Source organism: Cervus elaphus, chromosome X (genome assembly GCF_910594005.1).
Source record: "Cervus elaphus chromosome X, mCerEla1.1, whole genome shotgun sequence".
Classification (NCBI taxonomy): Eukaryota; Metazoa; Chordata; class Mammalia; order Artiodactyla; family Cervidae; genus Cervus; species Cervus elaphus.
The window spans coordinates 92,194,304-92,216,556 of NC_057848.1; the positions used below are offsets into that span (position 1 = coordinate 92,194,304).

Genomic DNA, 22,253 nt, shown 5'->3' on the forward strand with positions numbered 1-22,253 from the left:
GGGTTTAGCCCACTCCAAACATGAGTGAATATAAGAGGCCAGCATTTGTAGAATAAGGGACTGCAGCAGTGTAGCCTGACCCACTTTTGAAAATGACCAATCAAGGGTCCCTTCCAGGACAAGGCCCTACACTGAGACAAAACCTCTGGGTGTGGAATCAAAACTGAGCAGGATAGGAACAATAATGATGAAGGCAACAGAAGATCCAGATAAAGTAGGGGAGAGAAAGAATATCATGTTATCTCAGAAAGGAAGCCATCATTTTTAACACAATGATGGAAAAAGGAGCTCTCTGAAGTAGGTAGCACCCACGAGCTACCCTGTACACTGCTCCATCTAAAAGTTCAAAAAAATCTAATAATTTTACATAAGAATGAACAGTAAAATATTATTGAGGTAAACTTATACAAAGTTATTATGAGACAAAATAAAATAAGGAGGATAGTATTCCTACAGTTCATAAAAATGTATTAAAACTATACAACTTACTATTTTAAAGTGAACTAAAAGACATTAAGAAAAGTACACAAGACATGAAAGAACAACATAAAGCCGACTTATAAGTTGTTAAAAAAAATATAAGGTGACAGAATTCAGGAAAAAATAGAAACAAATTCATCTCAAAAATTTTCCTTTTAAACGTTAAAAAATAAATAGAAGTAAGTTAAAGAAAGAAAATATGATATCGTTTATATGTGGAATCTAAAAAACAAGAGTATAAATGAACCTATCTACAAAACAGAAATAGAGTCACAGATTGTAGAAAACAAACTTATGGTTACTAAAGGGTAAGGGGTAAGGGCAGGGAGACAGATAAATTGGGAGATCGGAAATGACATATACAAATAGATAATACTATATATGCAAGTAGATAACTGATACTATATATACAAATAGATAACTGATACTATATATACAAATAGATAACAGATAAGGACCTATTGTATATCACAAGGAACATTACTCAATAGTCTGTAATGGCCTATATGAGAAAAGAACCTGAAAAAGAGTGTATATATACATAATACATTCATAAGTGATTCACTTTGCTGCACACTTGAAACTAACATAACATTGTAAATCAACTATACTCTAATAAAATTTTATTTAAATAAGAGATAAAGGTTAAATGATAGAAAATCATTAGAAGCAATAAACAAATTTAAAGAAATGATAATGGTTTAATAGAAAGTGTCAGTTATTGAAAATAGGTAAAGAAGATTCAGTACACAAACAATAGGACTCACTGAGGAAGAAAGTCCAACCAAAGGAACAGAACAAATACAAATACAAACTGAACAAAAAAATTGAAACTACATATTGACAGAAAATATCATGACACTATGGGCCTGAAGATGTCAACTTAGAATGACCTACACCATTATATTTTCTTTAAAAAGTACCAGAATTAACAAAAGAAAAAGAGAAAAAACTCAGAACTTCTAAGAGAGTGACTTATTTGGGAATAAAACATATCATCATAAGACTTTTCGGTAGGAATTATGCCAGAAGGAAACGGAGTATATGGTAATTTTATATCTAGTAAAACTGACTTACAGTTATAAAAATCATAAGCTATGTTTATCAATATGAAAGAACTCAGGAATATTGTTTCCACAAGTAATCCAAGATTCCATTAGAGAATAAGCTTCAGACTGGAGAGACTTAAAAATAGACACCAGTATTCAATACTAAGCATTAAACATATAGCTATTGTAGAAAGAAGACTAAATTAAGACTAAAACAAAGAGAATGTAGCAAGTATATTTATGTGCTATATAATATATACATATACTAAAACTATTTTTAAAATAGTGCACAATGAGGGAGTATAGCCAAAAATATTTTAACTCTTTCAATGATTATATTAGTCACGTTAGTATATGTATTATTATTCTGAAACAATTGAAGGTGCAATATGGGATGAAGCAAATGATATTTAGAGACAATTCTGATACTTTTCATACCTTATGTCCTTGAGAAATAGGGTAATAGATCTGAAAGAAGTCATGGATAAAATACAGAAGACATTATATTAAAAAGCCTTATAGTCTTGAATTTGAAGTATCAGTGTAAATCTATGAAGTGTTTTAAGTATATATATATATATATATATATATATATATACACATATACATATATATATATATATATATATATGCCTACCTATACACATACACACATTTTTCATATCTCTGTCCACTGCAAAGACCTATAAGAATGACCCAAATAGTATCAATGGAGATCCCTAGTACCTAGAATTATAGTTTCAAAATACTACCCTCTAAAAGAAAAGAGGCCCTCTTGGAATACTAGCATATTTAAGATCTAAAGCAGGAAATCTACAACTCTCTCAGTCATGTCCAACTCTTTGCGACCCCATGGACTATATATACAGTTCATAGAATTCTCCAGGCCAGAATACTGGAGCGGGTAGCCTTTCCCTTCTCCAGGGGATCTTCCCAACCCAGGGATTGAACGCATGTCTCCCTCATTGCAGGGGAATTCTTTACTAGCTGAGCCACAAGGGAAGTCCAGGAATACTGGAATGGGTAGCCTATCCCTTCTCCAGCAGATCTTCCTGACCCAAGAATCAAACTGGGGTCTCCTGCATAACAGGCAGGTTCTTTACCAACTGAGCTATCAGGGAAGCCCAAATAAGGGAGAAGTAAATTAAATTAAAGTGGAAGTTGCTCAGTCATGTTTGACTATTTGCAACCCCATAGACTGTAGCCCATCAGGCTCCTCTGTCTATGGAATTCTCTAGGCAGGAATACTGGAGTGGCTTGTCATGCCCTTCTCCAAGGGATCTTCCCAACCCACGGATTGAACCCTGTGTCTCTCACATTGCAGAAAGATTCCTTACCATCTGAGCACTGGGGAAGTCCATTCCACAAGTAAGTGAGTAGCATTTCTTTTATAAAAGTGTTGCAGGAAATTAATTAAAAGAAATATAGAATAATAATATCATCATTTTGAAACCACAGTGTGTTAATGGATTTGGGGACTGAACATTTCTTACATCACAGAAAATATATAATCAAAAGATAAAAATATCAGTAGACATATTTTTCCCTGTTCTGTCTGCTAACTACAGCCCCAAATACTGAACATGATATATAAAACTAACATAAGGAGTGTCTGAAAGTTGGTGAGAGATCACTCCAGGAACCTCAGGACCCAAAGAAAGACATGGTGGTGAGGCCCTGGGTTTTCTTTTTGCCTTGTGTATCCAGACTGTATACTGGAGAAGTCAGTAACCTGGAAACACCAACAGATATAGACCAGAAGAATCCCATCAAATGCCTGCTCTCAGTAACCAAAGTTCCTGGAAAGGGACAGCTGAGCAAAAAAGAAATTGTTAGACAGCAGCCTCTTGACTCAGACCTACACCACAGAAAAGTACGTGGTTGCACCCCTAGTTTTCCACCTTTGGCAGACTGTTCTTAAATTCTTCTCCCTCTCACCTTTCTTCTTGACTATTACCATTATCCTTCCAGAGTGATCTCAGACAAGACAGTGTGGGGGCAGTAATGAGTCATTCCCACCCATCCCAGCCAGGGAGGGATCAGCGGAAGATTAGAGGAGAGGGTGGAACCCCCACCTCATCCTAGCAGTAATAAGGGATCACCCCTACTAGCTCACTGCTCAAGGCAGAGTGAAAAACATAGACTTATTCCTTCCACAACAGGCAGTAACAAAATGCCCCTCTCCCTCCCCATGGGGTAGATGGTGTCAGAGAAGACCTAGTGAAAAGTCTGGTCTCTTAGCATTGCACAACACTAAGGAGGCCAGCTTCTCTCAGCATTAGTGAAAGCCCCTTAGGGAGTAGTAGTAAGGCCTCTCTCAACTAGGGTGGTATTAAGAGAGGCCTGTTAGGGAAAAGGGACTTCTAACCCCACCCTATAACAAATCCCAGCCCCCACAAGGTATCAGTGAAATTAGTGGGGAACTGAGACTTCCATACAAGACCTTCTAGAACTAACACCCAAAAAATACGTCTTTATCATAAGGGACTGGAATGCAAAAGTAAGGAGTCAAGAAATACCTGGAGTAACAGGCAAATTTGGCTTTGGACTACAGAATGAAGCAGGGCAAAGGCTAATAGAGCTTTGCCAAGAGAATGCACTGGTCATAGCAAACACCCTCTTCCAACAACACAAGAGAAGACTCTACACATGGACATCAAGAGATGGTCAATACCGAAATCAGATTGATTATATTCTTTGCAGCCAAAGATGGAGAAGTTCTATACAGTCAGCAAAAACAAGACCAGGAGCTGACTGTGGCTCAGATCATGAACTCCTTATTGCCAAATTTAGACTTAAATTGAAGAAAGAAGGGAAAACCACTAGACCATTCAGGTACGGCCTAAATCAAATCCCTTATGATTATACAGTGGAAGTGACAAATAGATTCAAAGGATTAGATCTGATAGACAGAGTGCCTGAAGAACTATGGATGGAAGTTCATGAACATTGTACAGGAGACAGTGATAAAGACTATCCCCAAGGAAAATAAATGCAAAAAGGCAAAATGGTTGTCTGTGGAGGCCTTACAAATAGCTGTGAATAGAAGAGAAGCAAAAAGCAAAGGAGAAAAGGGAAGGTTTACCCATGTAAATGCAGAGTTTCAAAGAATTGCAAGGAGAGATAAGAAAGCCTTCCTCAGTGATCAACACAAAGAAATAGAGGAAAACAATGGAATGGGAAAGAGTAGAGATATCTTCAAGAAAATTAGAGATACCAATAAAACATTTCATGCAAAGATGGGCACAATAAAGGACAGAAATGGCATGGATCTAGCAGAAGCAGAAGATATTAAGAAGAGGTGGCGAGAATACACAGAAAAACTATTAAAAAAAAAAAAAAGATCTTCACAACCCAGATAATCATGATGGTGTGATCACCAACCTAGAGCCAGATATCCTGGAATGTGAAATCAAGTGGGCCTTAGGAAGCATCATTATGAACAAAGCTAGTGGAGGTAATGGAGTTCCAGTTGAGCTATTTCTAATCCTAAAAGATGATCCTGTGAAAGTGCTACAGTCAATATGCCAGCAAACTTGGAAAACTCAGCAGTGGCCACAGGACTGCAAAAGGTCAGTTTTCATTCTTACCCCAAATAAGACAGTGCCAAAGAATGCTCAAACTACCACATAATTGCACTCATCTCACACGCTAGTAAAGTATTTCTCAAAATTATCCAAGCCAGGCTTCAACAGTACATGAAATGTGAACTTCCAGATGTTCAAGCTGGATTTAGAAAAGGCAGAGGATCCAAAGATCACATTACCAACATCCTTTGGATCATAGAAAAAGCAAGAGAGTTCCAAAAATACATATATTGTTTGCTTTATTGACTACTCCAAAGCCTTTGACTGTGTGGCTCACAACAAAATGTGGAAAATTCTTAAAGAGATGGAAATACCAGACTGCCTTACTTGTCTCCTGAGAAATCTGTATGCAGGTCAAGAAGCAACAGTTAGAACTGGGCATGGAATGATAGACTGGTTCCAAATCCAGAAAGGAGTACTTCAAGGCTGTATATAGTCAGGCTTCTTATTTAACTTATATGCAGAATACATCATGCAAAATGGCAGGCTGGATGAAGCACAAGCTGGAATCAAGATTGCAGGGAGAAATATCAATAACCTCACATATGCAGATGACACCACCTTTAAGGCTGAAAGCAAAGAAGAACTAAAAAACCTCTTGATGAAAGTGAAAGAAGAGAGTAAAAATGCTGGCTTAAAGCTCAACATTCAAAAAATTAAGATTATGGCATATGATCCCATCATTTCACAGCAGATAAATAGGGGAAAAAATGGAAATATCGAGAGATTTTATTTGGGGGGGGGCTCCAAAATTACTGCAAATGGTGACTGCAGTCATGAAATTAAAAGACACTTGCTCCTTGGAAGAAAAGCTATGACCAACCTAGACAGCATACTAAAAAGCAGAGACATTGCATTGCTGATAAAGATCCGTCTAGTCAAAGCTATGGTTTTTCCGGTAGTCATGTATGTATGTAAGAGTTGGACTGTAAAGAAAGCTGAGCCCTGAAGAATTGATGCTTTTGAATTGTGGTGTTGGAGAAGACTCTTGAGAGTCCCTTGACCTACAAGGAGATCCAACCAGTCCATCCTAAAGGAAATCAGTCCTGAATATTCATTGGAAGGACTGATGCTGAAGCTGAAACTCCAATACGCTGGCCACCTGACGGGAAGAACTGACTCATTTGAAAATACCCTGATGCTGGAAAGATTGAAGGCCAGAGAAGAAGGGGATGACAGTGGATAAAATGGCTGATGGCATCACCAACTTGATGGACATGAGTTTGAGTAAGCTCCGGGAGTCGGTGATGAACAGGAAAGCCTGGCATGCTGCAGTTCATAGGGTCGAAAAGAGTCAGACACAACTGAGGCCTGAACTGACTGACTGAATCCATCAAGTTTACCTCTTCTTACTCATTCTTGAATATGTTGTTGTATTTTACATTAAAAATTAAAACCTTCTCAAAGTATTATTTACTATGCTTAATTGTGTGAAATTTTAATACTTCATTCTACTACTTCAAATCGAATGTATCAATGTTTCTATACCCCAAGATGCTGACAGATATTTTTCTAATGAATTCCTCTTATGCCTTCAGTACTTATTCCCCAAATTAAAGTGGTTTAAAAGACTCTGGCAAGTTGCTTAATTTAAATAAAAAGAATAAGTGAAAAAGTTATACTGACCATTTTACTGAAATGAATATATTTCACATTTTTATTCTGTAATATTTGACATAGAGATATTAGGAGGTATGTGAACAATCTATATCAGGTTAATTCTCTCAATAAATGAAAACAAAGCTACAAATATAAAATGATCGAGATTTTAAAATTTAGATTTGTTATAAGTACCTTCTATTTTTCATATTAAAAGTAATTGTAAAATCTCCAAGCAGTTCATTTATTCAAATGCTGCCTAATCTCTGATCACTTGAACACATAATCAGCTTCACACTTTTGCCCACTTGAGAATTATTGATTCTTCCTATTAAAACAAATACAGATTCAGGTGATACATATTATAATTATCACAGCTAATGTTATTACTGCATGTAAATTGAATAGTATAATTAGGATATGGTTATCTGTATGAGAGAGAGAAGTAAATTTTTTATAGGGGTTTTGGAGAAAAGAAAGATTAAGACAATATAACCCTCAGCGACCAAATAAAGGGAAAATAAGTTAGTGGTATATGTCATTATTACTTATGCTTGTTTCAATATGTATTAGCTAGCGGTTTTGAGATAGCAAGGTTTTGAATGACTTCAGTATAAGAAGAGGGGAAGACTGGATGTAGGGAAAAGAGAGGAAGAGGAAATAAAGGAGGCCAAGAGAGAAATGGGAAAAAAATGGAAAGTAAAAGAAGAAAAAATAAGTTGAAAGGAGGGAAATTAAAGGGAGGAAAAGGAGGATGAGAGAAAAGGGAAGGGGAAATAAATACAAGTTTCCATACGAAATATTATATGTTATGATAATCATGCTATCTACTGCAACATTGCTATTCAAAAGACGTATGCTAATAAGTGGAATTCTATTCCAAGATTTCTTTCTCTGTGTTTTAAACTTTTAACTTGTAAAAACAATAGCTTTGATATATTCACAGCTCATAAATTAAATAACAACAAAATCATCACACCATGAGAGACACACAGATGAATAATACTTGGTTTCGCTCCAAAGGAATTTACTTTTCCATTGTGAGAGTTTTATTATAGACCATAGTACGTTTCAAAAATGTTTCAATTCTTAACCCTCAGTGAAGTGCAAGCTACCTAATTCTTTTTTTCCCCCCATTTATTTTTATAAGTTGGAGGCTAATCACTTTACAATATTGTAGTGAGGAATACATGTAAATCCATGGCTGATTCATGTCAATGTATGGCAAAAGCTACTTAATTCTCAAATGGTTTATTATATAATGAACTTCACACAGAAGAAAAGCAAAATGAATTGTTGACTGAGTACTATGTTTTATTTCAGTATGTAATGTCTGGTTCTGAATAAAGAATGATTTACTAGATTAAGACAAAAATTGACTTTCATCACAAATTCTATGAATTTTTGATATGCAAATAAAAGCCACTTTACCATAATATTTGGACTTCCCTGGTAGCTCAGTGGTAAAGAATCTGCCTGCCAATGCTAGTGATCCAGGTTGGGAAGATCCCGTGGAGTAAGAAATGGTAACCCACTCCAGTGTTCTTGCCTGGGAAATCCCATAAACAGAGGAGCCTGGTGGGCTACATTCCATGGAATCACAGAAGAGTTGGACACAACTTAGCAACTAAACCACAACAATGCAATAAGAGAGAATGATGGCACTCAAAGGAGCTCATGCCCCATTTACAGAACCTAGGACTATGTTACCTCTCATGGCAAAAGAACTTTGTAGATGTGATTAAATTCCTTGAGATGGAAGATTATTCTGGATAATGAAAATGGGCCCTATCTAATTACATGAGTTCTTAGAAGATGAAAACATATCTGTATTTTCCTGGATACAGTCAAAGGGAGCTATCAGAATAAGAGTGGGAGAGAAGGACTCCCCTGGTAGTCCAGTGGTTAAGACTTCACCTTACAACGCAGGTTCAGTCCCTGGTCAGAGAGTTAAGATCCCACATACCTCACAGCCAAAAATAAACACCAAAACATAAAATGGAAGCTATATTGTAACAAATTCAATAAAGACTTTAAAAATGGTTCACATCAGAAAAAATAAATAAATAAAACAAGATTGAGAAAGATGCAGAGTTGTGGCTTTGAAGATGGAGGAAGGGACCATGAGCCAAACGAGCCAAGAAATGTGAGCCAATTATAAAAGCCAGTAAAAGCAAGGAAACAGATTTGCCCCTAGAACTTCCAGAAAGGAAAATGGCCTTATTGTCATCCTTTCAGCCCACTGAGATCTGTGTTGGGCTTCTAATCTTCAAGAATGTAAGATAATATATTTCAGTGTCTTAATCCACTAAATTTGTGATAATTTATTATGGCAGCAGTAGAAATTTAAAACACATTCACATATTATTCAGTGTCTACATACTGACATTGACATAGGATCAATGACATACACAGATAATGTGTTATAAAATGGTTGATACATACATAATTTAACTTAGACAATTTATGATTCAATAATTTAAATCCATAATAACTTAATTTTCCTGAGAAATTTGAATTCTTGAGGGTTTTGTGGGTATAACACAAAACGTACTTCCAAAAAAATAGCAGTTGGAGCTGCCAGCATTTTTAGATGACCTTGTCTATTTCTTCCTTACCTTATTTCATAAACTCTACTTTCAAGAAAAGGCTGGGGTTTACTGTGCTGAAATAACTTAATTGAGCTAACCACTGAAAGAAATAGATTCCTGAGGAATGGAGCCAGATAAGTAAGTGGGAGAAGAGGCATCTGCTGTCCTCACCATGGTGGGATATATCCCTGTGGGAGGCTGAAAAACATCTGTGCTTCATGAAACCATTTCATGAAAGAATTATGCTTCTCCACCAGACATTTCAAGTTCTTAAAAAGATGCATTTAAAAAAGACTGTTTTTCATACTAGCATTTCACTTAGCATTTGGCTTATTTTTATTCTGAATTAATTTAAATGTTCCTATAAATGAGATTTCAAGTTAGACATGACTTTTTTTCTAGTTTTACAAACAGTACCCTTTCCTTCTGAAATGGTAGTTCTGTGAACTTAGAAAACAAGAAAGACAAGACTAGTGTATTTAAAAGTTAAGCCCAAATGTAAGGAAAACAAACAAAAAATCTTCATGAAATCCCCAAGTTCATGATTGAGCATGGCAATATTCTTTGAAGAAAGCATACAGTACAAGGAAAATAGAGATTTTGAGTATTTTTCCCTGTATATCATAAATTAAACTTTTGAGTATGTAAACCTACTAGACTTCCATTTCTGATGATATGGCAGAATGAGTTCAGGTAGTTGCTCAGTCATGTCTGACTCCTTAAGACCCCATGGACTGCAGCACGTCAGGCTTCTCTGTCCATCACAACACCCAGAGCTTGCTCAAACTCATGTCCATTGAGTCGGTGATGCCATCCAACCATCTCATCCTCTGTCATCCCCTTCTCCTCCTGCCTTCAATCTTTCCCAGCATCAGGGTCTTTTCAAATGAGTCAGTTCATCACATCATGTGGCCAAAGTTATTGGAGCTTCAGCTTTAGCATCAGTCCTTCCAATGAATATTCAGGACTTATTTCCTTTAGGATGGACCAGTTGGATCTCCTTGCAGGTCAAGGGACTCCCAAGAGTCTTCTCCAACACCACAGTTCAAAAGCATCAATTCTTTTGCACTCAGCTTTCTTTATGGTCCAAAACTCACATTCATACATGACTACTAGAAACACCATAGCTTCGACTAGATGGACAAAGTAACATCTCTGCTTTTTAATATGCTGTCTAGGTTGGTAATAGCTTTTCTGCCAAGGAGTAAGCATCTTTCAGTTTCATGGCTGCAGTCACCATTCACAGTGATTTTGGGCCCCAAAAAATAGCCTGTCACTTTGTCCATTGTTTCCACATCTATTTACTGTGAAGTGATGGGACGGGAGGTCATGACCTTTGTTAGTTTCTTGAATATTGAGTTTTAAGCCAGCTTTTTCACTCTCCTCTTTCACTTTCAAGAGGCTTTTTAGTTCCTCTTCACTTTCTGCATAAGGTGGTGTCATCTGCATATCTGAGGTTATTGATATTTCTCCCTGCACACTAGTTTCCAGCTTGTGCTTCATTGAATCTGGCATTTCACATGATGTACTCCGCTTATATAAGTTAAATAAGCAAGGTGATAATATACAGCCTTGATGTACTCCTTTTCCAATTTGGAACAGTCTGTTGTTCAATGTTCGGTTCTAAATGTTGCTTCTTGATCAACATATAGATTGCTCCAGAGGCAGGTAAGGTGGTCTGGTGTTCCCATCTCTTGAAAAATTTCCCACATTTTCTTGTGATCTACACAGTCAAAGTCTTTGGCATAGTCAATGAAGCAGAAGTAGATATTTTTCTGGAATTATCTTGCTTTTTCTAAGGTCCAACAGGTGTTGGCAATTTGATCTCTGGTTCCACTGCCTTTTCTAAATCTGGATTGAACATCAGGAAGTTCTCAGTTCTCTTACTGTTGAAGCTTAGCTTGGAGAATTTTGAGCATTACTTTGCTAGTGTGTGAGATGAATGCAGTTGTGCAGTAGTTTGAACATTCTTTGGTATTGCCTTTGTTCTGGATTGGAATGAAAACTGACCTTTTCCACTCCTGTGGCCACTGCTGAGTATGGTAGAATAGATCATCTGAAAATTCCTCTGTTAACAGAACTCATAGAATTATATACTGAGAACACAAGTAAAGGAAAGCAATCCTCCAGGACAGAAATAATAATAATAAAATAAAAAGAAGACTGGGACTTTCCTGGCAACCGTGTAGGAGAAGGAGGGATTTCCACTGGTTGGGCCAGCCAGGTGCACATGCAAGAGCCGGCACACAGGCCCAGGCTAGCAGCTCCAGGGGCAAGGAAAACAAGGGGGTTTGTAATTCCATTGCAACACCTTGTCTTAGGTTCATATGAGGTGAGACCTCTAAAGTGAAGTGAGTGAAAGTCACTCAGTTGTGTCTGACTCTTTGTGACCCCATGGACTACACACTCCATGGAATTCTCCAGGCCAGAATCCTGGAGTAGGTAACCTTTTCCTTCTCCAGAGGATCTTCCCAACCCAGGGATTGAACCCAGGTCAACAATGCAGGCAGATTCTTTACCAGCTGATCCACAAGAGATCCCTTAATAAACCCAGAATCTTTAAGGACCTATACATTGGGAATTCCCTGGTGGTCCAATGGTTAGCACTCTGTGCTTCCAAAACAGGGGGCATGGGTTTGTTCCTTGGTCAGGAAACTAGGATCTTGCCTGCCTGTAAGATATGGCCAAAAAAAAAAAAAAAAAAAGTCCAAGTCAATTAAAGAACTATGCACAGGTTGGATTTTTTTTTTTTTCTTTTTAGTTACTCTTCACAACAGTGAGATTTCAAGAATCCAAAATTTTCTTAATTTGACCTCTGGGTGGGAAAAGGTCTCTTTCGAGAATTTATTAATACAGAACTGTATTTTAAGAGGTTGTAATCTAAATTTATATTACTCAAATAGTGTATGGATGCCCAAAGTGAAAAGTTAAAACAGTGGTACCAAATACATAATACTCCTGGGTTGCCTGGCAGTAGTAAACTCTAAACTTGTCCAGAAGGATGCATGTTCAATCCAGGCAGAATAGAATTTATAGAGACAAATCATCCATCTTTAAAGACTATTTCCAAGTTCAAAATTTACCATAGAGAAGAGTCAATAGACACACAAATAACCCTATTGTTGTCCTCAGGAATTTTGAGAATCAATAGATAGATGAAAAGAATTATCTTTAATTAAAGAATAAGAGAATTTTTAAAACAAAGAATAAAACGTTATCACAAAACACACATATTTTCAAAGAAATTAAACTAGCAAAAAGAATAAATATATAGCTATTAAAATTAAAATCTAGCAGAATATTTATTCAAAAAGGGAAAATCCCAGAGTGATACAATTTTAAAGAGTAAAAAACTAGAACATTTTTAATAAAGTAATATAGTAAAAATTAGGACAATCATGCTACATGGAGTTCACCTTCTTTTAGATTTTACCCTGATTTTAAAATAACAATCCCAAGATTAAAAAGCATCACTCATGTATAGAAGTCTAGATGCATAATTGTAGTTCCAGGAAAAAAAAAGAGAAAGAAAAGCAATTTTCCATATAAGTATACAGTAATAAATTTGGATGATTTTCAGTATTCACTCAAATTAAGGACTTCAAATGAAACTCTAAATGTTAATAGAGCATGGTAAGTGCTGAATATTTTCCATAAATATATTATGAGCAATTCTTATGATACTCTTTTGTCTGCAGTTTATAACATATAGCATGTATCTTTCACATGCAAACAAATTTTTCATCTTATTAAACTGGCTTCATTGATGCTATAAATGATTAAGTGGTAGATCATGAATACCTATCAGTTTTTGTTTGCATTTTTTTCTAATTAATTCCTCTTTCGTACAACAACAGCAGAAAGTGAAGGGCTCATCAGGTAGCCACTCATGCTTTTTATCGGATCTTGCTTGATTGTAGACTGTCAGACCACTTAGTAAACCACAACTAAGTTTACTTTAGTTTACAACCGTAAATCCCTGTTGAATATTTGATTTTTACAAGAATGAGTCATGATTCTGTTGGATTTAAAAAAAAAAAAAAGGTTTATCTGAGGTAGTGATCAGTTTGATGGAACTCAGTTCATTTTTTTCCCCTTATTCAATTCGTCATTCAATGATTGAATGGTGAGGAAGGTATAACTAAAAAAAAAATAAAACAAGCAAACAAAACTACTGTCAGTGATAGCACTGTAGAGTCCACTATTAAACATTTTTTAATTGTAAGATTTTTGCTGTACTATGAACATCTTGGAGACATGGAGCAAACCTTCCCTACTATTTATATCCAGAGTCTAGCAGAAAATTTCAAAAATAGTAGCCACTCCATGATATTTACTGAATTAATAAAATAATTTCAACTCCCCTTCCTTTCTGATATAAAATAAGTGGTAATGCACTTTCATCAGTTTTACACATACCCTTCATTAAGGCAACACAAAATGCTCTATAAAATCCCTCACTCTTTGTAATTATCACTTGTTAAAATTGCTTTTTGTCCTTTTATATACTTTGGAAGGACTGATGCTGAAACTGATCTCCAGTATTTTGGTCATCTGATGCAAACAGACAACTCATTGGAAAAGTGCCTGATGCTGGGAAAGATTGAGGGCAGAAGAAGAAGAGGGTGTCAGAGGATGAGATGACTGGATGGCATCACTGATGCAATGGACATAAACTTGGGCAAACTTTGGGGGATGCTGAGGGAGGCCCAGAATGCTGCAGTCCATGAGGTCGCGAAGAGTCAGACAAGATGTTGGACACTGAACAACAAAAATTGCTTTCCTAAGCTGTCCATCAAAAGATATCATTAAAGAACTAGAAGAAACTTTGAATGCTATTGAGAAGTCATTCAAATAGGGTGTGGCTGGTCAAGGGTCAGCTTGACTCTGCACTGAAAGAAATATGGTATGCCATTGGTGGAGATGTGTGTGGAGTGCAGTTCAGAAAGAAGGAATAGCTTAATCCAGGGTCCCAGAGCTATTATTAAAAGATAAATACTTCTGGTTCAGGTTAGAGTCATCAGCTTTTTAAACATTAAATTTTCTATTCCATGTCTTGCTTTCATTCACTTCAATTTTGTCCTAAACTTAGAGTAAACAACCACAGCTGTTTTTAATTCTCAGAAATTAGAGACCAAGCATATTCTTGCTAATTTTAAACCGGGATAAGATATTAATATATCATTCTGTAAACTCCTCAGTGCCTCCTCAGTTTCTGATGTACCCCTTTAACCACTGATTATTAAGAACTTCAGTTCTTATTTGATGAATCAGAACCTGGAAAATTATATTCACCTGAATTCATTGCTTTCAAAAAATGTTTGCTTTCAGGTAGAACATTTGACAATAGCTGATGACTCTTTTGTTATTCAGTAATTGTCACTTGGTTATACTTCCATTGGTTATGAAGGTAAGGCATTTTCAAAATTTTGTATTTCAATTTGTTTGTTTGTTTATTTATTTATTTATTTATTTTTATTAGTTGGAGGCTAATTACTTCACAACATTTCAATGGGTTTTGTCATACATTGACATGAATCAGCCACAGAGTTACACAATTTGTAGTAACAAGTATGATGACTATACTTCCACACAATTTATAACCACTTTATAGAGAAATAAAAGCATCTTTCCTGTGTAGTAAATAAAAGTTCACACACTCTGGGGAAAAAAAATGTCAGATGAATGGGAACAGCATGGAATAGGGTAAAGATTCCCAATGTGGGAATAAAGAGGCTTGGATTTTAGTCCAAGCCCTGTTATTAGCTACTTTTATGTCTTTGAGCAAGTCATTTAGATTCCCTGAGTTTCTGTTTCCTTATCTATAAAATTATGTCCTCTATTTTCATGTTAAAAATAATCTAATACAAATGTTGTTGATAGGAAGAAAAACAGAAATGCATTAAAGAAGACAATATAAAAAGTAAAAGCCTGTCATTATTCTTTCTTGTCTTGCACTGACACTTTAGCAAAAGTATTAAGGTGACTTTAATAGTCTTAAGTAATACAAATTATACATTAATCTCAACCCTAGAAGATTAACTTTTCTCCATTCATATTCTAGAAGACTTGCTGTTTTAGAATTTGTGTAATCTCACTCTCAAGAATAAATCTATTGATTTTACCACTGTTATTTATTCAAAATTGATATCCTATTCATGTTTGTTACAGACATATAAACAAGATATCATTAGTACACTATGTTTTCAACCTAAATTTTATCTGAATGCTGTTCAAACAGTTTCACAACGCATTCAGATATATAGAAAATTCAATATTTTTGATTTGTTGTTAAATTTTAAACTGAAAAAACTGTCCTTTATGGAAGACATATTGTATAATAAATGCAGACATGAAATACTAAACTACACATATCATAAGCCTCAAATCATCAGAGATATCACTAGAATTTTACTATGCCCTAAGATATTGGAAGAAATCCTAGAAATTGAGAAAAATGATGGCAGCTGCTGTCACTGATGCTGGAGCCAAACCAAACTGCAGTGTCCACATGGAATCAATCACAGTGCCCTGGGCCTTGCCTTTATCACCATCTCCAAAACCAGATGCCATGGGTATAAGATAAATAAGCATGATGTCATGAGGAAGTCTGAGCAGTGATGAGAGGGAAATACTGAGAATCAGGCAGAGAAGCAGTGGGATAGCAGCTGTCTGCAGAATATAAGTAGGGGTTAAAAGGGAGATCACTCTTTCACCTATTCAAGAATCATGCCTTCTGTATCTATTATGTACCAGACACTGTTAGGTGCTAGTGATACAAAAATGAATTAGACCCAACCTTGCTTATGAGAGAGCTCCTTGTATAGGAAGTGAAGCATAGACACATAAATATTAAATCACATTTAGCGGTGATAGGTACTACAAAAAAGCTATGTGCAAAATGTGATTGGTAGTCCAGAACAAGAATCAACTGCCCAGGAGACTCAGGAAACTGTCTGCATGGGACAAGGGAATCATCCGATGATTTGGTGTTTAGGAGAAAAATAGGAATTTTCCAGTTGAAGGAGAGAGTCAAAAGGAGTATAGGCAGAAAAAAGCACAGGTGAAAGAAAGGGACATGAAAATGTACTCAGGCTAAAGGGACTAGGTTTAGCATGCTAAGCTGGAGGTCTTGGTGCACGTTGTGGAGGCAGGAGGTTAAGAAAAAGTAGAAATGAAGAGACTAGAATAGTAGACTGGAACTAGATGATGAAACATCTTATCCGCCATGTTAGAGAGTCTTGATCTTACCCTACATTCAACAGAGAAGTCAACAGGATTTATAAAAAAGTGCTTTTTAGAATGCTATATCTGAGGAAAGTGTAGAGGGGTAATTTGATAGGGAGGATTACAGGAATGAAGGGTGAAATATTAATTGGGAGACTGGGTTACAATAGTATAAACAAAGATGATAAATTCAAATGCTTTCAAGTGATAGTTGCTCAGTTGTGTCCAACTCTTTGCAACCCATGGACTGCAGTTTGCCAGGCTCTTCCATCCATGGGATTTTCCAGGCAAGAATACACTTGAGTGAGTCATTCCCTTCTCCAGGGGATCTTCTTGACCTAGGGGTCAAACCTGTATCTCTGCATTCCAGGCAGATTCTTTACTGTCTGAGTCACCAGGGAAGCCCAAATGCTTTCAAAGTCCTGGCAAATAATGCAAATGTGAAGCTGGTTCCTGCTCCTGCCCCTTACCTCAGACATTAAATTAAAATAATTAAATAAATAAATATCAATGCCAAACATCACTTAGGATAAAATTTGCTTTAGGGATGCGAGTTTTGTTTTGTTTTGTTTTACCTAGGAAAAAGGAGGATAACATTTTGAATTATGTAATGAAGAAATGAGGAACACAAAAGAGATGGTGAATTCCAGATCTATGTGAGTGGTGAACAGAACTGTTTCAGCTATTTCTGAATCCCTAGGAAATCAGTCGTTGTTCAGTCACTAAATCATGTCCAACTCTTTGCCACCCCCTGAACTGCAGCATGCCAAGCTTCCTTATCCTTCACTCATGCCCATTGAATTGGTCATGCCATCCAACCACCTCATTTTCTGTCACCCCACTTCTCTTGCCCTCAATCTTTCCCCACATCAAGCTCTTTTCTAATGAGTTGGCTCTTTGCATCAGGTGGCCAACATACACTAAAAATTTCATGTGTGCTAACTGACTCCATCCAATAACAGCTGAGGAGAAAGTAAGAGAGAAAACCCTGCTCCTCATGCACTGCCAGTGGGCAAGAACTCTGCAGATACTTAAGTGCTAAATCATTTCAGTTGTGTCCAACTCTGTGACCTTATGGACTGTAGCCCACCAGATTCCTCTGTTCATGGGGATTCTCCAGGCAAACATACTGGAGTGGGTCGCCATTTCCTCCTCCAAGGGGATCTTCCCAACCTGTGGATTGAACCAGAGTCCCTTATGTCTTCTGCATTGGCAAGCAGGTTCTTCACCACTAGCTCCATCTGGAAAGCCAAGATACTAAAGGTATAAGTCAATGCCATTTTTTTTTTAAACATATTGAAACCGTAACTTGGCCCTAGCAATACAGAAAATTGCCTAGCCTTAGTCAGAAGCTATTTTATTTTTTTTTAATTTTTATTTATTTGTTTAAATTTTTTTTATTTTTTATATTATACATTTTTTTAAGGTGGACGGTAACTAGATTAAACAACTGGGCAAAAACAAACAAACAAAACTATGCTAAAGCAGTGAGAAAAGCCAAAATGACTATATCATTAAAAGTTATTTTCAATTGCAATTCTGCTATAACTTTATACAAATAATCATTTTACTTCTTCAATCTATATCTAAATAGATATATATCTAAATATTATCTACAACCATGGAATGGCAGGAAAGATTGCAGACAGAGTCCATTTAGACTTGAAGTGAGAGAAACATAAATGAGGAAGTACAGAAACTTAATTCTAAGGGTTGAATAATTTCTAGACAAAAGAGGAATTCTAATGGATAATAAGAATAATAGATTGAATACAGATGGTTACCTCAAAACAATATGGAATGTTAAAATGATTTCCCCCACTTAAACTAACCTGATCATAAATTATTACTGAGGTAATATGGATAAATATTATTTTAAAAACTACTATATGTGATTTTAAAAAGCACCATATGCAATTTTGATACATTTAAGTATAGCATTTAAATGCATTTCCTGCTTTCAAAAATGACTGCAATTTACATGTTTCATTTATATAAAGATAGTAAGTCTCATATATGTCAGGTGGTTAATAAATAGGTTAAGTGAACAGTGGTTAGTTAATAGAATGGAAAACTTTATATCAGAAGATTGATATGATATGCTTAAAAAATTTAAGAGCTAAAAAAAAAGAAAAGAAAAAATTAAGAGCTGAGTGAGAATTTAGAGTCTTGATCATATCACAGCTGGTTGCTGTGCAACCTTAAATAAGATACTTAATCTCTGTGTTCAGAGTCTTCTTTTGTGAAGAAGGATAAAGGAAGGCCAAATTGCAAACCAAGAATTCCTTTTAACAAGCAGTCTAACATTCAGTGCCCTTGTAAAATAAGAGAATGTCTAGCTTTGAAATAAATTTGGATGAAAAATTTAATTGCCCCAAACTAAAAATCAAGATCTTTTATCTGTAAGAATGGAATAACTGTGCCTTCAAAATTACATCTGATTACTTTTGCTGCATGAAAGCAAAAGTACACTTAATATTTATGGTTACAAATTCAAAAGTTTCCAAGAGCCAAGCAAAAATCATAAATATGTGAAGTTTCCAAAATACAAAATAATATGAGATGATGGGGTCTATGAGCAATGGGAGAAAGCATATCTTACAATAACTCTCACATTCAGTTCTTTTTTTTTTTTTCCCCTAAACATTGCCTGTAAAAGCCCATCTTTGGCCAGATTCAGATGGTGTGGCATAAGATCGTGACCTCCAAACCTTGCCTTCTATTATTAGGTCCTAAAGTGTCTTTTTTTTTTTTTTTCACTTGGAAAGTCATACTGCTTCTTACAAGTCAGTAAACTATCTTATCAATGGCCAGTTTTTTCCTCATTTTATCTCATGCTATCAACAGCATTTAACCTATTGGATCACCCCCTCCTCTTAGATAACTTCACTCATCTGGCTCCCCAGACACCATATACTCAGATTTTCTTCTGAGCCACTCCTCAGTCTCCTAGTTATTCTCCTAGATCTGTAAATGTTGGATGACTCTAAAGTTTATTCCCCTCTGTTTCTACACATTCACTCCTTTGGTGAATTCCAGTCTCTCATCTTTAAATAATAGCAACATGCTGTCAATCACCAAATGTATATTTGCAGCCCAGAGTTTTCTCCCAAACTCCAGATTCCTATATCCAACTGACCATTTAACATTTGGATATGGATGTCTGACATTTCAAATTTAAGATGTCTCAAACTGAAATCCTGTTTTCCACAAATGTGCCTCACTTACATTCTTTCCAATCTCAGTTAATAGCACCTCTATTATTTCAGTTACTGAAGCCAAAAATCTTGGTGTTATTTTGACATCTCTGTTTTTCTCACACCTTACATCTCAGTCTGTTGGGGCATCATCCTAATTTTACTTTCAAATAAATATAGAATCTGGCTACTTTTCAACACCTTTGCTGTTTACATCCTGTTTCAAGGCACTATTCTCTCTCTCCTGGGAATCACCGAAGTCTCTACTTGCTCCATTAAGGCATAGACACTATTCTCAGCACAGCCACCAAAGTGATCCTTTCAAAATTAAAATTATTTCATTCTTTTGGACAACAGCCTGCCACAGCTCTCTGTTCTACTCTGAGTTAAGCAATTACCCTCACAGTAGCTTCTTACAAGGCCCTTAAAATTCTCTCCCTTGCCACCATCAGCATCCCCTCCCACTATGTTTTCTCCTAACATTTCCCCTCAGTTTAAGTTGCTTTAGCTACACTATCCTCTTTGTAGTTCCATGTACATCCTGGTAATGTTTTAATGTAATCACCTAATTATTCCCTCTGAGTGGAAAATTCTTCCTTAGATATTTACTTAACAAACTTCCACACCACATTTAATATTTCTTCAACTATTACCCTCTCATGAATCAGACCCTGACCACCTACAAAACTGCCACCACCCCAAGCCCTGGCAGTTCTAATCCTGTTTACACTGCTCCAGAAAGGCTATCATATTTTAATATTCTCTACTATTTAGTAACTTGACTAAATCAGTTCAGTTCAGTCGCTCAGTCGTGTCCAACTCTTTGCGACCCCATGAATCGCAGCACGCCAGGCCTCCCTGTCCATCACAAACTCCCAGAGTTTACTCAAACACATGTCCATCAAGCCAGTGATGCCATCCAGCCATCTCATCCTCTGTCGTCCCCTTCTCCTCCTGCCCCCATCCTTCCCAGCATCAGGGTCTTTTCCAATGAGTCAACTCTTTGCATGAGGTGGCCAAAGTACTGGAGTTTCAGCTTCAGCATCAGTTCTTCCAATGATATTTCCTCTTTCTTTGCTAGATTCAAAGTGCTATGAGAACAGACATCTTTTATTGTTCATCTCAAGCACCCTGAAGAATGTCTAGGCCACAAATATTCAGTAAATATTTGTTGTGGTTTATTAAATTATCAGAAAAGATAATTCATCAGGAAATTTAAATTCAGTTTTTAGAGTCTTGGTGTTATTTTTATGATTATCAATAAAAGGAAGTAAAATAAATGATGTATTAAGTGCCTACTATGAGTTAGTCACTGTGCTAAGATATTTACATATACTATCCCATTTTATTTTTATGACAACCACATCAGAATGGCATAATGTGTCCTGTTTTCCAATAATAAAGTTATATAACTTGTAAGTTACATAGTCAAGCTTTGCACCTATGTTTACTTAACACAAAATTTATGACACTCAAAAAGAAGTTGTATGATGTATATTCTTTAAGATAATTAATAGACAACTGTGAAATAAATCCTGGAAACATAAGGATAACTGTCCATGAGACTGATGTACAATTAACCAATGTCATCCATTTATAATTTAACATTTCTGTTAACGGTTTGCTCATATTATAGAAAAAAAATTCAGATTTGTAAAAAGCTTTCTACCACTATAAAAATTGAGAATAGAGAATTGATAACAAATGGGAAATACCCCCAAATATGGAAGCTTCACAAAATATCTGGTAATTTTATTTTTAAAGTATATCTTACATGTAGCTAACACATTGTTTAGGCTGATATTAAAAAAAATATGTGAAAAATTATACTAGAGACAGTAAAATGGGTTTTCTTCCACTTTCACTTAAGCTTTCAATGTTTAGAATTGAACAGATCAGCTGCTTGAAGAAATATTAAGGGCTTGTCTGAGAGCTTCTGTTCACTGTCACAATTCTGCCAACTAGTTTCCAGAACAGGCCAAAAAATGTGTCACTTAAAAGGTTAATGCATTGTCTACAAGACAAATTGTTCACTAAGCGTGAAGTAACTGTTTTCAAGAAGAAACAGCTATGTTATCACTAGAAGTAAAGCTATCATGATCATACGGTCACTTATATCAGAAATTCAGCCACCTTAACTGCAGTGTACAATTTGTCTTCCAGACTGGATTCATTGTCTATGTAACTGACAAAACTCCCTGGTTTAGAGCCTATTCACATGATGGAAATTAAGTCATATGTTTGTACAGATATAAATTACTCTAAAGCCTTCCTCAAAAGCAGAAGTCAATGTCCTTTCCAACCTTGCTAAAACACCAAAACACGCTGAGTAAGCTTAATTGAACTGTTTTATTTTACTAAAGTATGCAAAGCTGTTCTTCTTTTTTATAATAATTGGGACCTCAGGCTCTCATAAATGAATTTGCTGCTCCCTTTGAAGAAAAAGATCAAGAAAAATTTCCCAAGTGCAAAATCAAAAAGAAAAGAAAGCTTTCTTTGCTTACTTGAACTATACATCTTGTC

General features: G+C 35.9%; 1 protein-coding gene across 2 annotated transcripts in view; it reads right to left on the minus strand.

Moving 5' to 3' along the window:
* The window catches only part of PCDH11X (protocadherin 11 X-linked), a 940,417-nt gene that overhangs the window by 698,359 nt on the left and 219,805 nt on the right, over positions 1–22,253 (minus strand). The window lies entirely within an intron of this gene.